At 49.3% G+C, this 12,215-nt stretch overlaps 1 protein-coding gene across 1 annotated transcript in view; it reads left to right on the forward strand.

The window, feature by feature from the left end:
* GAD2 (glutamate decarboxylase 2) overlaps positions 1-12,215 on the forward strand; it is an 89,325-nt gene that overhangs the window by 14,541 nt on the left and 62,569 nt on the right. The window lies entirely within an intron of this gene.

Below are 12,215 nucleotides of genomic sequence, written 5' to 3' on the forward strand. Positions count from 1 at the left end.
TTGCTAGCTCCAACCACCAATGCAGATATAAGATGAGGGATGCAGCAATAAAGATTTATAAGACACAGCTCATTGATAAATTTAACATCATAGATCTCCCTAGATCAAATTCCCAATGATGACTGCTTCCTTCGCATGAACTGAAAATAAATGAACGACCAGATCTGTTGCCATTAAGTTGATTCTGCCTCTGTGAAACCCCAGGTGCTGAAGTACAACTGTGCTCTATAGGGTTTCCTTGGCCATAAGCTTAACAGAAGTGGTTCACCAGGATTTTCTTCCATGGAGTCTCTGGGTAGATTTGAACCACCAACCTTCAGGTTAATCATGGTGAATGGGCTCAAAAATGGGAACAATTGTGAGGATGGTGCTGTGTTTCATTCTGTTGTACAGAGGGTCGCTCTGGGTCAGAACTGACTCGATGGCACCTAACAACAACAACAAAACTGTCCACACCAACCAGGAACCCCCTTGTGTGAAGTTAAACTGTTAGTTGCCATCCCCACCACGACCCAACCAAGAGCGCACACACGTATAAACTCTCCTCCAAAGCTGGGTGGGCAGAGGCTTTCAGAGCTCATTCATTGTTCTCCTCTGTCCCTCTGAAGACTAGCTCCAAACTATTCTGTTCCATTCAAATGAGCTCTGAAAAGTTGAGAGCTGCCTGGGAACTCGAGATGAAGAGGTAACACGTCCCTTATCTCTACATCCTTCTTCTTTTGGTTCTGAACATCTTTCTCTTCATCGCTTAGTGTGGGCTCTTCCTGCTTCAGGGCAGGTCACATCATCCCTTGTTCTTCCCAGGCCCAGAAATAGACCTCCACAGGCTGGAAAGAATTCCCAAGGCATTTCCCCAGATGAAATCCTCTCAACGCTTACATCAAGATTTCTTTCCTGAACTCCTCGGCCTGCAGGGGGAAAAGTGTTCTAGAGAGGCCACTGCCTGAATCTGCGAGGAGAGAAGCCAAGGGCTCACACGGAAGAGCTTCAGATGGTGCTTCTTCTTGTCTTTGTGAGAGGTTGCCAAGACCCAAGACACTAGGAAGATCAAATGACAGTCTTTCAAAAACACTTCTCTCAGCCCATGGAAATCCAGAAGGCAAATTCCTCACCAGAGTGTCGATCCCAACTCTTGGCGACTCTGGGCTCCAGGGCAGAACTGCTTCATAGTCAAGGACTGTTTTCTTCGCTGTAATCGTTGTGGAAGCAAACCGCGAGGCCTTTCATCCACAGTGCGGCTGGGTGCGCTTGGCTCTACGTAAATAGTATGTCATGTCAGAAAACAGCAACCTTGCTCTATACATGAAGAACCAAGCCCCAGAAAAGGGAAATGCTTGGACCAAGCCTTCATGGCCAATCCATGGCAGAGCTCGATCTAGACCCTAAGTTTCCTGTGTTATACCAGGTTAACTAGAGAAACAAATTCATTGACATTCATTTATGTGTAAGAGACAACTTTATATCAAGGAGTAATTGTATATTAAGAAAACACTCCAGCCCAGTCCAGTTCAAGTTCCTAAGTCTGATATTAGCCCATATGTCCAATACCAGTCTGTACATTCCTCTTCAGACTCTCAAAACACATGCAGTGATGCTGAAAGCAGGAAGATCACAGGTCAGTGGGTGGGAAGCATCTAGCAGTGGTGGAAGCATCTTAGCATTGGCGTGGGTCTCCACATGACTGGATGCAGCTCCAGGGATCTGACTCCATCAGCAAAGCTCCATGTGTCTTGTCAACAGGAATGTCAAACTGAGAGTGTGTGTTTCGCCTCCAGGGAGGAAGATAGGAGTTCCCAGAATCCTCAGGAGAAGGCCATGCCCACACAGAGGCTTCATTGCCTATGACCTGATTGACAGGCTAGGCTCCACACCTTCCTCAAGTTCACAGTAGATGATGTAACTGCCACATTTCCCAACCACCCCAATACTACTGCTCCAACTAGTCTGCTGGATGCTCCCCTGGTCTGTTCCGATGGTCCCAACACTTCTCTGTAGCTGGCTGGTCTAATTAACTCACAGTACCTCTTCTTAAATCCCATTCAGCATGTTGTCTATTCTATGGATAATAAAATCGCCTGACCTATTGAATCAGCCAAGTCCATCCCTAGCCTTTCTTCTATTGTGAACACTGAGGTTCTAATTTGGCATGTTCAGAGCTCTTTCGGTGGAAAGGACATCCACAGACTCTTCCGCTCTCTGGCATGCATCCACAGACTGGCATATTCAGGTAGGAAGGCGTCATCCTTGTTTTCACTCTCTGTGTTGCACCCTGCCTGTCCATTTCCTCACTGGCTATCCTAAAACCTGACTGATCAGGAGGATGTGCCACTGAGTTTTTCTCTTCATTCAACTCAACCATTTTCCAAGACTTGAAAAGGACCACAGCGGACAAAGTTATTGCTTGAAGGTCATTTTCAGTGGAGAAACCAATGAGCAGAAACGAGATAAGATGGCATTGAAACTGCAAGTAAAGGCTTCTCAGGGTCTCTTCTTTCTTTCAAATAAGTATAGATTCATAGTATCTCAGAATTGGGAGGGTCTTTAAAAAAATCTATCTGGTTCAATACTTACCCTGTGCTGGAGCCTCGTCTGCTCACTTCGATCTTCAGTGGTGGAAAAGCTTGACAGAAATTAATCTGACGAGTTTCCGGTCCTTTCTTAAGAGTAGATTCTGAAGGAAGATAAGATCTCAGCTCAATAATTCGCATCTCCAGCTCTGAATCCCTGGGGTTTAACTCTACATTTAACTTGTTTCCCTGTATAGCGCACGCTCTCCCAGAAACCGTTTCGATGAAACGGCGTGATGTTTTGTAGGGACGATGTTGTTCATTATCATAGCAGCCACTGCATTTTTCCCAGCGACAACTCACTCACTTTCCAGTCTTCACACGCCAACCTAACTAGCACTTCACTTCCTTGAATTGTCCTGCAGTGTCTCCTCATGGGCCCCACTCACGCTGTAGGGAGGAAATTGCCATCATTGTTTTAGGGGGGAAATGATTTTGAGATAATAACACTATTTGAGTGTTTCCATTTAAAAGTCAAAATTTTTGGTTGTTTAAATATATATATGTATATAAAATATATATGTAAAATATATATATTTCAACAACCAAAAATTATATATGTGTGTATATATATGTGTGTGTGTGTGTGTGTATAGACCCGACAGTAAGTGGCATCGTGGCATGAGCTCAGCCTCCCTCTAAGCACTCATGCCCCAATTTCCAGGAGTCTCTGGTGGTGCCGGCAGTCAACACCATCAACTGCTGACCGCAAAGTTGGCGGTTGATGCCTACCCAGAGGTTCCTCAGAAGACAGATTTGGTGGGTCCCTTGTGAACATCAAGGGAGAGTCCATGTCCAGAGGAGGAGTGTGATCTCAGCGCACACTGGGAAGTCTGACTGCCCCTGCCCACCCGTCCTCCAAGGCCACTGGAGCCCCTGTGGAGTACAGTTCTACTCTGGCCCACACAGGCGCCAGGCATCGGACTGGACCCCTCAGCAACTGGGGACCCACTCTGCCCCTGCCTCTCCTGCCTCCTTATCATTTCCTTACCGTTCCACGGTCTGTGTCCCCTACGCAGTCCCATCAAAGCCTGCCCTCGGGAAGGAACCTACAAGCCATGCTGAGGTCTAAGTAAAAGTGACAGGTTACCTCCTCCATGGGCATGGCCTTTGTACCAGGAGAGCAGAGACTGAGGCAGTGAAGCCCAACACCCGCGTGGCTAGAGCAGCCAGTCTGTCTCTGCTTTCTTCCTTCTCCTCGCCCTCCTTCCCATGGTGCGTCCATGTGCTAGGGCTTGTTTCAGGCACCGGGAATGCCATGATGAACAGAATGCACCGGGGCCCACTCTCTAGGAGTCTGCTCTACTGAGGAGGGAAAGGGCCTTGGAGGAAGGGTGGCCAGGGGGCAGCCAGACTTCCCAGTGTGCGCTGAGATCACACTCCTCCTCTGGGCATGGACTCTCCCTTGATCAGCAGGGTCTGGAGAGAGTCAGATTTCTTCAAGTTAGTGGCTGAGCTCGCGAGTTTGGAATTATCTAGAAATGATGACAAGCCCTGCTCTGCCAAGGCCCAGGGTGATGAGCTCCTTCACTTCTTCCCCTTCAGTAAACGCGGGGTGTCATTTCAGCTCACATGCAAATGAGGTCACATAGAGGTAGCACTGGGTAAACACTCAACAAATGGACCTGACACTGATATGATTACCAACCACCCTATTGGTTCTCAGTGATGGGATAGTTTGCTTTCAGCTACAAAGGGCGGTGAAATGTTGGCGATTTGAACCTATGTAGAGGCTCCACAGACAGCAAATCCAGGGATCTCCTCTGTGCTTCTGTTAAGATTCAAACAAAACCAACCCAAACTCACCGCCCTGAAGTCGTTCTGACTCATAGATAATCCCATGGGAGAGGCTAGAACTGTCCCCGTGGGTTTTCAAGACTGTCCCTCTTCACGGGAGCAGCCAAGAAGAGCTTCCAGCGAAGTTCTACTCCGTAGTCCCTGGGGTTATCATGAGTCAGAATTGGTTTGGATTTATTGTTTCTCCCCAGTGCCCCTCATGAAGAAAGAGGCAAGATGGAGACAGCAGAGGCAGGGGGAGCAGGTGGGCGGGGGTGCTGTGAGTCAGGGAAAAGATGTGTCTGGGATGGCTTTCTGAAGATGCGTGTGCCCTGCTCCCCAAATACCAGAGCAGCCCCCCGGGAGTCACGGCCTCAGGAAGTTCGGACCCTCGGTCATTAGTTGGGCAATTTGCTTGTATAATTTTAATATTCCCCTACATATTCTGGCATGAGTTGACATTCCTTTTGCTTGGCGACTGCGACATTCTGCAGGAGGTCACCAGGGAGACCTGAGAAGATGTGGGGGATGATGTGATGGGACTAAGTGCCCGGTGTGGACTCAGGGAACCTTGGCATCGCCGTGGTTAAAAGCATTCATTTTCCAGACGTTGGTAGGGAAATGTGGCAGTCTCTTCCTGGACAGATGACAGCCGTGGACACCCTAGGGGCAGTTCTGCTCTCCCTGCAGAGTTGCTGCGAGTCAGAATTAACTCAAGGACAAAAGGACTTAGCAAGGACGCAGGAATCTTAGTACGTTGCATACATTATCTACACTTCTCAGGCTGACAGAGGGATTTGTCATGGTGGCAGAGCAAACCATGGCTCAGGAGAAAATAACATATCCCCCAAAAGCCAGGTGTACAACCCAGGTCATTTTGTCCCGCATGACCTCTTTCCTTCTTCTGGAAATGGATCTTTTGGCGGGTAGGCTGAATACAAGCTCAGTATGGATGTTTGTGTTTGTCACCCGATACAATTGTGGATCTCATCTCATGCAAAACGGAACCCTGGGACAGAACATTCCTTTGTTTTAACCCATGGTTAGGACACAAGCTCACAGTGGGGTGACTTGAAATTGCTAGTTACAATTGGGGGCCTGTGGCTCGAACATCCACTCTGAATCACACAGAGTCTCGAAGACCCTGGCGGGGCGGTCCCTTCCATCCAAAGCATAATAATTAGACCCCATGAGGCAGTTTCACCAAGAAGCATCTTCTCTGGAACGCTGAAGCTTTTAGAAAGCCACATAGGCTCTTTTGGACTAGCTGATAAGCAGGAGCCAGGAACAGGCAACTTGCCTTTTGAAATCAGATGTCGCTATCAGCTCCCTGAACTGATGAGGAGGCAAGCCAGTAGGCGTGCTTGGAGGAGGGAGGGTGGAGAGTGGCTGTCCTCTGCCTCAGATGCTTGGGAGGCGTAGAAGGCAGGTCACCAGGAGTGCTAGGATAGGGGGTGGAGAAGGAGGGAGCCCAGGGAGTCTCTGGGTATCCAAGATCTGGAGAGGATCTACTGGCTGGAGATCCTTGATGTTCTGGTGTAAGTCAAAAAGTATTTTTACCCAGATTCCAGCAGTGCACACACGCATGAGTTTATTCCAAACAAAATGGGCTTTCTCATGTCTCTGTCATCAATGCGTGGCCGCAGATGAGTTCTCTCAGGTACTGGTGTTAGTCTCATTGCAGAAAAAATACAAAAGCTCACTGCTAGTCCGTCGATTCGTACTCGCCGTGACCATATGAGTAGAATTGCCCCTGTGAGTTGCCCAGCCTGTCGGTCTTACTGGTGTAGTCAGCTTCATCTTTCTCCCGCACAGCGACTGGTGGTTTTCAACTGCTGGCCATGAAGTTAGCGGCCCAACACCAGCAGGACATACAAAAAAAATGAGTCCAGTCTAAAAAGTGATCCTGAGGAGCTATGCTGGGCCAATTATATCCAAGACAGAGAGGTCACGCCGAAGGTTATGGTGACTGTTTCTAGGGAGGGGTGGCAAAGGGGTGATCTTGACAGGTTTTTCTCAAAGGATGCAGGAGTTTTAGACAGCGTTCTCTAGAGAAACTAAACCAGGACACTTATGATCTTATATATTTATATATGAATGCATACATATAAATGAACACCTATATACAGCATGAAAGAATATAATAGCTAATTAGTCCACACAGCAGTACAAAGGACTCAGTTCAACTCATGAGGGTTGCTGGGTCCAAGGTCAAGGAAGCAGACAGCTGAGTCTTCTCATGGGCAATGCAGGCAGTCCACCCACAGGTAGCAAACAGCAGGGTGGGTCACCAATAGTCAGCAGCGCAAGAGCTTAGTGAAGCAGGCTTGTATAGGATATCAAACTCAAGCAATGCAAGATGACAGGATCTGCCAGCCTCAAGCTCAAGTGATGTATGCACCAGCAGCATGGCGAAGCAGGTCTCGAAGGAGCCTCAAGCTCTAGTGACACGATCCACCCGTTGGCTGTCTCACAGGTAGTGTAGCTCACAAGTTGAGGCAGAGAACTAGCTAAAGCAGCCGCAGACTGGTCCAGTCACCAGAGAGCAAGAGAGAAAGAGATGGACCTTGCAGAGCCATTTATCTCTTTACCCTCCAATCAAACTGTGACTTTATTAATCCCACATGTTCCTGTTGGCCAGGTTGAAACAATAAACCTACCTATCACTCAGGAGGAGCATGGGAACTTATTGTGAAGAAAACGGCATTGGTGAGAAAACTGCCAGCAACGTTGCACTGAGGAACCCTTTTGTATCAGGACAATTCACCCACTCATGCTTCCAGAGCAGCAGTGGTTGTCCTGGGAGAATTTTGCTCAGAAACCTCACCTCATCCAACCTACAACTCTGATCTTGCCCTTCAGGTTTTGCTTTGTCTCTCAAACTCAAAGAACATTGAAAAGGAGCAAGATCTGAGTCCCCTGGGGATTCCTAAACTGCTGGTTTGCTGAGGTGTGGCCTTGGTGGGCTGATGTAGCTCTAGTCTCAGGCCTATTATGAAAGAAAGTCTACAGGGATTCTTGGTCCTCGTGCATGGCCTATGATGGAGCTGAAGGCCAAAGCTCAACACTGGGATTTTCGGCCAGACTTGCATGGGCATTTTCTTGAACTTCTCTGGGCATGTAGTCAATAAATTCAACAAATGTGCATTAACTATATGTGCAGCGAAGCCTTTGCCCGAACTCAACTCCATAGGACATAGTAGGGGGCAGAAGCTAAACTAGTAAATATGAGAGGGCTACAAATATTCAAGGAAAAATTCCATTATCTTTTCATTCCTTTTTTAATGAAAAATTTATCGTGAATTAGATGGGTTTACACGAAGTTTAAAAAACAACAATAACAACAACAACAACAAAAGTCCTCCGAATACGTACTATAATAGCAGGCAGTGGCAAGAGAGTGGAGTGGTCGTGGGCTATTTGACCCAATGCCCATCCAAGGTCTTTCTGAGGAGAGACTAGATGAGCAGAGAGTTAAATGGGGGAGTGAGCCAAGAAACCATGTGAGGGAAGACTCTTCCAGGAAAATGGCACTCAGGCACAACAATGAGAAAAAGCTTAGCCAGCCCAGGGAAGGCCAAGAAGGCCAGTTCCACCAGTTCGAACAAGAGAGGGGAGAGGCTGTAGGGGCGAAGTGGGAGAGGCAGCTGGGAATTGGGGGCTTCTTCACAATGGTTGTGTCCCCTGCGCCTAGAACAGGCTTTCCTCTGAAACCTCATGGCCCACCAGGCAGCTGACTCAGAGTTTCAGGTAGATATTGGGATTTGACGAACAGTGGTGTGGTGTCCTTGGAGGGTGCAAATAGCTAATGTGGTTGGCTTCCAGCTGAAAGGTTGGATGTTTGAATCCACCTCGAAGCAGTCAGAAGAAAGGTCTGGTGTACTACTTGTGAAAAACCATCAGCCACTGAAAATCCAGGCAGCACGGTTCAACTCTGGCTCATGAGGGTCACCAAGGGCCAGGGTTGACTTGACACCCATCGGTTTAACAATGACTTGACAGAATGAATGCAGCCATTGAAGCTAAGAATCCCAAAGTGCTTCTCTCGATTCTAACAGAGGGAGAGAAATTGCTCTGCCGGAACACTGAGATGGTTTGTTCTAGCGCCTTTCTGTCATTCACTTCACTCGCCCACCCCTAAAGGGAAGCAAGAGGCGCTGTCTGTTAAGGGGGGGAAGGCATGGCTGCTGTACCCAGAGGGCTCCATGGAACGCTGAGCCCGCCGCTGCCAGCCTAGCTGGTGGGCCCTCCGTCTCATCCTCTGGGGACCATCCCGCTCCACCCCAACGCAGAGGGCCCGCCCATTTTTAAAATGACAGTCATTTTCATAACTGGAACGCTCACGTTTATTTGCATATATTCTAAAGGAAAGCTGATTCGTACATGACCCATGTAGGGTCGCTCTAACTCGATGGCAGTGATTTTTGTATATTTGTTTGTATGTTTTGAACGTGGTGTCACGGCTTCCTTCTTCGACCGCTCGCTGGGAGAGACCCAAGGCTCTCTGATCCCGCGAAGAGTCACTGTCTCAGAAGCCCACAGGGCACTTCCATCCTGCCCCACAGGGTCACCATGTGTTGGAGTGGACTTGATGACCATGAGTTTGGTCGTGTGTGTGTGTGTGTGTGTATGTGTTTAAGATGGCCTGTGACAACTTTTTTTAAGGCTAGAACAATTCATCTTCCCTCCAGATCGAGTTTTTTACTCTGGTACAGAATGAAAATCCTACGGGTTTTAGAATCTACCCCCATTGGCGCAGAGTCCATTCGGACTCGCCGAGGCCCACGGGGCCACAGTGGAACTGGCCCGTAGGTTCCCAGGCTGCAGCACACTGCCTCATTTGGTCCCTTTGGAGCCTCTCTGGTAGGGGTAAAATGCAAACCTTTCCATTGGCAGACGCGTGCTTAACCGCTTTGTCATTGGGGCTCCGTCCGATTCCTTTCTGTTCTCCTTAAAAAGAGGGTCACCAAGTGGTGCAAATGTTTCTGCTTGGCAGTTAGAGCCCAAGCAGCCCACGGCCCCCCTGGAAGGAAAGGGCTGGCGATCTGCTCGCAGAGAGATTATAGCAAGAAAGTCCTCCAGAGCACACAGCTACTCTGTAACATCCAGGGCCGCCCTGCGCCAGAGTGGACTCAATGATGCAAGACAATAATGGCAGGCCTGAAAGAGAAATATACATTCACAGTCATCAGTAAACACTGGATTCTAGCAGGGGTCTATGGTTGTTACGTTTCCCAGCCAGGGTAGGGAAGGGGATGATGGCGGAGGGGGTAGCCATCAGCTCATTCCTGCGCCATACTATGGACGTAACAACAAATTATTAGAAGAGTATTTATTACTTGGGGATCAATCTGAACCCTTGAAGCTTCCGACTTTCTTCAAGCTTTGTCTTCGGAAGTCAGCCAGGCAAGTCTATACACCGCCCACTGGCCTGGAGACAGCCTTTGGGGTCAGAAGGCTGACCCATGTCATATGTTAGTAACGCCCTCTGCTCATGACGAAGCGTCCTCTTAGCTTTCTCTATTGTTACCTGCCACTGAGCCAGCACCACCCCCGCCCCCTCCCTGGAGTCTGGCAACGCCCGGCACAAAATGAAGCGCAGCCTGGCTCGGTGCCATTGCCACAGTGGTGGCACGCACCATTGAGATCCATAGGACTTTCACTGGCTGCTTTCTGGAGTCCTGGTGGCATCATTTAGTCATGCATTGGGCTGAATACTGCAACATCAGCTGTTCAAATCCACCAACCACTCAAAGGAAAAAGACGAGGCTGTCTGCTCGCAGGCTGTCCTCTCCGGCCCGATCGGGCTTCCGTGCGTTGGGATCAGCTGGATGGCGCTGGGCTGAGTTTTGGAGGCAGGTTCTTCCTCATCTGCCTTCGTCTGGAAACTCTGCTAGAGCTTCCCAGGAGGGGCACTCACCAGGAAGCCAACTTGGGACTCTCTCATGGAAGGCTAGAATGCTACCTCTGAGCCACCATTGCCCCTGATTTTCTCTAGCCCTCCAGGAGGCGACTCTTTGGAGGCAGCTTCCTCCGGCTCATCAACAAGTGGTGCTATTGAGCACGGTGCCAAGGATGCGGACCCGTCCTCCACTTGTCTCCCACAGCACCGTTTAAATTGTCTCCACGGTTTGTTCCTCCTTAGGCAGCATCTTTCTGGGTCTCTTTTCCACCTCCAGTTCCTTCCTCTCCATGGGTCCCTGGCTATTTGTGGGTAACATTTAGCTCTTGCTCTGTTTCCTTTCCCGAAAATATCAGCCGACTCGGTGTTCAGTACCTAATCTTCTTTTTCATGCCTCATTGCACCTCGGTGCCCCGTCCCTCAGCTTTCAAGCCGGGCATGTGTTTTCCTGTACATTTGTGGCATTCGTTACAGTGATCAATTATCTCGGGTAATTACTCCTCATCTGAGAATCACTATTCTTCCTCATCAAAAGCAGGCAAGAACACATCCTCTCATTGACCAGGTGCACCAGATCTCTCACTCCGCCCCAGTTTGCCTGTTTGCAGTTTCGTATTTAAGGGCCCGTTCACTGAGGGGCCTAATTGGAGAAGCATGCACTTGCTCAATGGGGACAGCTGGCTCTTCTGCTCTGTGCCGGCCTGGCAACCAGAGACTCGGCGCCCACTCGGCATCTTCCTCTCGGCGGCGGCTCAGGGCTCTGCTAAAGAGGTGAGAGAGAAAGGCAGTTTTGATGATTGTTTCTGGGTTGGGGCGAGTTGTGCATCTTTACAAACCCTGACGCACGCAATTCACTACTCAGCCCTCGTTCCCGGATGTCCACGCTGCCTCTCCGAGGTCACCGCGTGAGACTGATAGCCTTTTCTCATTCCTTCAAGTCCTACCAGGCTTTTTACATCCCCTCTGTTCCGTATATTGTCTCGTGTGTTGCTTCTCTTTGCTTGCTGTTGTTATTCCGGTGATTGCTCCTTGCTTTTTAGCACGCACGTGCACACACACACACACACACACACACAGGGAGAGGGAGAGAGAAATGTGTCAATAGTGTGTGTGCTGCATATTTGAGAAACCCGACAAATCCCAAGTGGACACAGACATAGAGGGCATTCATACGCTCTTTGGAACCGTCACTTACAGACGCCAGTCAGCAACCCTTTGGAGATGTAAACTGAGGACACAGCTCTCCTTCTGGACAGCTTAATGGTCTGCAGTTAATACGAAGCGGCTGATGGGCAGATGCAGTACAGCTGGGCTGAGCCGAGCCCTTGTCAGCACTCCAAGTTGCCCGGTGATTACACTCACTGAGATTCCAGGCCCTACCCCGCATCACTAACGGGGAGCACAACAAGGGGTCCGGGCTCTCCCACTGGTGGCTGGTCAGCAGGACGTGCCCTCTTCTCTCGGCACAAGCAGACAAGCATTTTTGCCATCACCAGGAACCGACGCCTCCTTCCAGAAGCCTGGTGGAGGATAATCTGCACAGTTAACAGGACTTCAGTAACTCGAGGCTGAAGGTGCCCACTTCGCCTCAGTTGAATGTGCACATTGACAGTGCACTTGGCCGAAACTGAGTATAACAAAAGGTAGACCTGAGAGACATACAATATACTGGTCTATAGCTATTGCAGGCCCTTAACATAGTCACAAGCCCACATGGAAGAAGCGCACCAGCCTGTGTGAGCATGAGGTGTCGATAGGATCAGGTATCAGGCCTCAAAGCCCAGAAAAAAAAACTCATATGATGGTGAATGAGGGGGAGTGTGGAGTGGAGACCCAAAGCCCATCAGTAGGCAATTGGACATCTCCTTACGCAAGGGTCGTGGGGAGGAGACGAGCCAGTCAGGGTGCAGTGTAGCACCGTTGACACACACAACTTTCCTCTAGTTCTTTAATGCTCCCTCCCCTCCCCA

The sequence above is a fragment of the Tenrec ecaudatus genome, chromosome 6 (assembly GCF_050624435.1).
Source record: "Tenrec ecaudatus isolate mTenEca1 chromosome 6, mTenEca1.hap1, whole genome shotgun sequence".
Classification (NCBI taxonomy): Eukaryota; Metazoa; Chordata; class Mammalia; order Afrosoricida; family Tenrecidae; genus Tenrec; species Tenrec ecaudatus.